Source organism: Pteropus medius, unplaced genomic scaffold (genome assembly GCF_902729225.1).
Source record: "Pteropus medius unplaced genomic scaffold, Ma_sr-lr_union100, whole genome shotgun sequence".
Lineage (NCBI taxonomy): Eukaryota > Metazoa > Chordata > Mammalia > Chiroptera > Pteropodidae > Pteropus > Pteropus medius.
This window is the reverse complement of record NW_024352786.1, coordinates 5,398,751-5,404,817: the sequence shown is the minus strand read 5'-3', so window position 1 is coordinate 5,404,817 and position 6,067 is coordinate 5,398,751. Positions and strand designations below refer to the sequence as shown.

The 6,067-nt window shown below is 35.7% G+C and overlaps 2 pseudogenes; both read right to left on the bottom strand.

Annotated features, from left to right (window-relative positions):
* Positions 1-1,422: 1,422 nt before the first annotated feature.
* On the bottom strand, positions 1,423-2,102 carry LOC120591170 (60S ribosomal protein L7-like; annotated as a pseudogene).
* Positions 2,103-5,685: 3,583 nt separating this feature from the next.
* Positions 5,686-5,804, bottom strand: LOC120591292 (uncharacterized; annotated as a pseudogene).
* Positions 5,805-6,067: the final 263 nt, after the last annotated feature.

Genomic DNA, 6,067 nt, shown 5'->3' with positions numbered 1-6,067 from the left:
TTTTCCCTATAAATTTCCAATGTACTTTTGTGCCTTTGCATAATATCTAATTGTTTTTCTGCATAGGAGAATTCCTAGCCCTATTTTTAACTGACTAACCAACATCTTTATAGTTCCCAATGGAACACAGTAAATAGAATAAACAAATGCATATGTAAGATCACTGAAACTCCATTGTTTAGTTTGTACGAGCTTCTGAGGTTATATATCCAGATTCTAAATCCTAGAGAGTTCAGATTTTAGCTTTTGCTTCTTAGAGTTTTTCCATAAAGATTAACAAACCACCCCTTTAAAATTTCCACTGTGAGCTGAGAGAAATGCTCATGATTAAAAAAAAAAAAGATGTAAATATGATCTCACTGGATTCTTAGGGCTGACAGCCTAGAGAACTGTTTTTCTTATGCAAGCCCTCCCCTGGCGTGGGTGCTTTCTCTGGGGTCACTGAAGGACCGAGCTGTGATTAACCAAGTTTGCCACTAGAGGTCAGTGCTCACCATTCACAGAGGTAATGAAGCCAATGGAATGGCCTTTGGATGCTTAAAAGTCCTGAATTAGCAACAAATGAACAGGACAAACAGACTCATGGTCATGGACAATGGACTAGCAGTTACCAGAGAGGAAAGAGGAGGGGAGAGGTAGATGGGGTAAAGGGGGTTAAATATGTGGTGATAGAAAGAAATCTAACTATGGGAGATGAACACACAGTGTAAAAATATATATGCCTTACTATTAAAGTGTACAGCTGAAACTTATTAGATTTTGTTAACCAATGTCACCATAAAAAATAAATAAATTAATTAATTAAAAAAATAAAAAGTTGAAGAAAAAAAATAAAGTCTTTGTGCCATTAGTTGAGATTAAATGTATGCTGGATCCATTATGAATTGTGTATTATGTGTAGGCCTTCTTAGAACTAATTTAAACTTGGCTTATGATTATATTCAAGAATATTTTTCAGCATTACTTCTCATTCCCAGATATAAACCAAGCGTTTTTAGAAATTTTAACAAATTCCTGCTTCAGTAGGCTCTTGATTTTCCTACTTTCTCCTCTTTCGAAATGTTATAATCGGCATCAATCTATTATAAACATAGGGTAAATGTAGAGGACAGGGTGGTGGTTCTTGAGGTACTTCCATAAGTTTCTTGTATTCCCACACAACCTAAAACACATCTTCACTTTTCTAATGTGGAGACTGGTCATTCTATCATTAAGCATTAGTTTTTGGAACCAAACCACTTTCCAGCAGCTCTTCCTCCTATAAATATTTATTTGCATTTCATATGACAGGAACTGCTCCTTGATGTTGAGCTTCAAAAATTTACTTATTTTAAATATTTCCCAAGAGAGATAATGCTGGGGCACAGTTTCCAGCTTATATTTAGATCATTTGGCTTTTTTTTCAATTTGAAGAGGCACTGTTTAATAATTGACCAGATTACAAAAATAACCATGGTAGATACCTTTGTTCATCCTTCTAATAAGCCTGTTGATCTGGTCTTCCCTGTTGCCAGCATCTCTACCTTCTACAAAATGGGTGATCTTTTGCTTCATTCCAAACCTTGTGGAGAAGACAACTTGAAGGGCCATAGGAAGTTGTTTGCTTCTTGAACCATTTTCCAATAGTATAGATCTCATGAATCAGATCCTCCATGCAGAAGATGCCATATTTACCAAGAGAATGAGCAATCAATGTGTTATCTGTCAGGGCAATTCACTTTTTATTGATTTTGCCATAATGACACTTGTAGATCAATTCCCTAACTGACTTCAGGTTTGGGTACCTCCAGGCGATGTATGGCTCTGTGATCCTCAGTATGTTAATGGAAGCCTTGTTGAGCTTAACAAAGGTGCCATTAAAAATCTAGCAAAGGCGCAGAAGCTGTAGCACCTTTCAGATCTTGGGGCTCACACTGTTGATGCCTCTGATCCTGACGACAAATGCCAATTTGGGTTCTGCGGGTACATAGAAGTTGCCAGCTTTTCTTGTCATCCTAGCCATCTGAATCTTAGTTCTGTACATCTGTCTATATTCTTTGTGATAGTGCTCTGTCATAGATAAGCTTCCTCCTTGCCTTTAGAAGCATCTTTTAGGCAAACTTCTTTCTCAGGTGCTTGATCTTCAGTTCTGCGAAATTCCTTTGCTTTTTCTTAAGGGTTTCTGGCATTTGGCTTTTTTTTAATTGTAGATCAATGACCTATTTTCCTAGGATCAGCCTTGGCAGTAAAAGCAAGAAGAACTAACTAATCTACTGTATATAAGGTATATCTTGGGTATATTATGTTATTTAATGTTCACAACAAGATCTGAGGTAGAATCTACATTTTATGGATGAAGAGTTTGAGTTTCAGAATTTAAATAACTTGCTCAAAACCACACAGCTTTTAAGAGAAAAGGCCACGATTTGAATTCAAGTCTGCTTTTCTTCAAAATCCATTTTTTCCCCAAGTATCAAATTGTCTACTGTGTTGTACATAATAAAATTATTTCCCCCACTCCCACCCTCCAATTCTCTATCCCTGCCGAGTACCTTTGCATTAAATATGTTTAGGAGTTGATGACTTCTAATAGTCACTATTCTAGCTTGATTTTCTAATGAGAAAGTGTCCTGACCCCAATACATTTAAATGTTAGCACGGTTTAGTGTCAAGTCCAGAATTGATATTGAGTCAGGGTGTACAATCATTGTAGTGCCTCGTCTCCTTACAGTTAATTGAAACTCTAAAAGCCTAAGGGTCCTAGTATTAACATGAGCTGCCATAATAAAATACCATAGACTTGGTGGCTTAAACAATAGGAATTTGTTTCTCACAGTTCTGGAGGCTGGGAAGTCCAAGAACAAAGTGCCAGCATAGTTGATTTCTAGTGAGGGTTCTCTCTCTGGCTTTCAGAAAGCTGCCTTCTCTCTGTGTCCTCATATGGTAGAGATGAAGTAACCTCTCTGGTGTCTCTTCTTATAAGGGCGTAAATAGCCATGGCCCCTTCCTCACGACCTCGTCTAAACTGAATTATCTCCCAAAGGCCCCATCACCAAATAACATTGCATTGGGGGTTAAGGCTTCAACATATACAATTTGGGGAGATACAATTCATAGTAACCCTGAATATTAAGTACCAGCTATTTTTCCTTATCCAAAATATAAGGAGGGAAACTTTGGAAGGGGAAATGTTGTACAAGCATTTTACTTTTGTCCTCATACTCTATAATTAACTGGAGATGGTAGTGACATAGCAATTCTACTTCACTAGTCACCAAGCTCATTAAGAACAGAGCTTGGCCCTTCATTTATATATGACTGACAACTACACATTAGTTGGCATGTGCATGTTGAAAAGTCCTCTAGAGAACAGTACCACCAAACCTGCCTTTCTGGTGTGGTTAAGCGCTCTGAGGAATATATCTAGGCTTCTTGATGTTTTCAATTTTTTTAAAAATTTAAACCAAATTTATTAAGGTATAATTTATATCCAGTAAATTAACATTCATGTCTAAAATTCACATTTTAGGTGTTAGGTATTGTCAGATGTATATAGTCATGTATATTCTATCACAACTATAATAAAAAGAATATTTCTTTCCCTTGTGCCCTCCCTTTTGTAGTCAGACCCTTTCTTCCACAACTAGGCCCTAATAATCACTAATCTAATTCCTGAATATAGTTTTGCCTTTTCCAGAATATCATATAAATAAAACCACATAGTATCTCACCTTTTGGATCTGGCTTCTTTGCTGAGATTCCTCTGTGTTTTTGCACGTATCAGTAATTCTTATTATTGCCAACTAATATTCCATTATATATATATATCACAATTTGTTCATTCATCAGTTGATATTTAAGTTGTTTCCGGTTTTTGATTATTTTGAATAAAGTTATTATATATATTATGAACTGAATGTTTGTGTCCCTCACTACACACACACCCATTCACACATTGAAGTGCTAACCCCCAATGCTACTGTATTTGGAGATAGGGCCTGTGAGGAGGTGATAAAGGTCAAATGAGGTCATACAGGTGGTGCCCTTATAAAAAGAGACACCAAAGCTTCCTGTCTTTTTCTCTCCCTGAGCTCACGCTGAGATTCAGAACATACTGTGTTATGAGTGCAAAGGCTTTGTAATAATCAACTGTAAGGTACGAATGAAAATCTTTCAGTTGAAGTCCCTCGGATTTCAGTGCTTTCAGTAGGAGAGTGTGAAAAATGTCTCTCACTAAGATGCATGACAATTTGTTAGAATCTGGAATACATGGTCACATTACTTCAATACATATGGTAAAAATAAACTATTAGATAAAAGACAAAATGACTCAGTAGTTACCATGGCATTAGGGAAAATGTTTTTATTGTAGACTAAGAACTTAGAGACAAGAAACGAAGGGCATCTTCTAACTGGAAGATGATAATGGGGAGATCCTCTAGAGATTACTTTTTTTGGTTTTGTTATTGTTAACATTTTAGTAAATTGTCTGAGTGATACAACCTCCAACTGAAGCTGATATCAAGCTATTTCAACTGTAAGATATCAGACTCATGGAAATCAATTTAAGGGTAAATTCTCAGATAATGTAAATGTAGACAAACTGATGGATAAACCTTAATGTGTATATATAGATAAGAGATCTATTTTTCTAAAAAAAAAGTGTAGAACTGATGGCTTCAAGGTTTTAGTTATGCCCCAAGAAAGTGACCTAAGAACGATTGCAGTCTGATTCCCCAAGGCACCAACCCAATGGCCTGCCTCATGAAGAAAACTGGAAATGAATCAGAAAACATCATCCTATAATTGTGTAAGAACTGAAATACTATATATTCTCCAGGTCACTGCTCCTCAGACAAAATAGAGCTGGAAGACTCCCAGAGAACAATAAGTAAAAATGATCAAGGGGTTTCTATATGAACATCGATTCAAGAAATTAGGATGCTTTAGGCTAGAAACATGAAAGCCAAGAGGGGATATGATCAAAGCCTTAAAGTTGTCAAGTCTATGGCTAGGTGGAACACAGGCTTGTTCACAAAATCACGAAATATAAGAACTAAAAGGCCTGGTGCTTGACATATTGTATTTAAGGTATTACTTTGTAGCTAAGGCAGTGTATTTAGTGAGTACGTTTTCTTAAACTGCGAGTAAGGCTAAATGAATTATTTCAGCAACAATGATTATTAATGGTTGGTATAGCCATAGAGCAAATAACATTTACAGAAAATCTCTGACCTTTAAGAAATTAAGTATATTACTTTTTCCTGGTAAAATCATAACATGTAATAATTACAGAACATTAAAAATATAGATTAAAAGATAAATTACTCATACTCTGAGAAAATATGAAGGAAGTGTACCACTTTATTTTTGCTCATGATTTTCTGTATGCATATTTTTGTGTGTATCTGTGTTTATAGTTGTTTATATGTAATTTCTATGGAAAAATATAAAAACAAAATTCTTTGTTTTTACAAAATTTTAATATATTTTTGTGTCCATGAAAATAATTTCATAGACATATTATAACTTACATTCCTCTATTTCTGAGCATCAAGGTTTTTGCCAAAGCAAACCGAACTTTTCTAGAGTGACATTTATTTTTGTTTTATTTTTTATTTATGTTTAGACGAGGCAACCCTTGGTTGACCTCAGATTGCAAGGACCTTGTCAGTTTACAATCCCTTATTTTATTTCATTCTTTTACGCCTGCAGCACCTGGTCTTCTTGGGCGGTGTCTCATCCAAGTACTACCCAGGCCCGAACCTGCTTAGCTTCCAAGATCAGATGGGATCGGGCTTGCTCAGGATGGCATGGCCATAGACCTAGAGTGAATTTAAACAGTGATAATCTTTCAAATATAATCTCTTAAAGAGATGCAAAAAGCAGAATAGAAAAGCGGCAAATTTGGGCATACGAGGTTATTGCAAGTTACCTTAGAATCTATATTTACCTCAATCATTACCTATAGCCTAAATAGTTAAGTACCATATGCTGCAGAGATTTGCAACATGATTTTTAATTTGAATGCTGTTGTGATTAATAAAAGAGAAACTTGTTTAAAAGTAACATGGAATGCAGAGTAGCT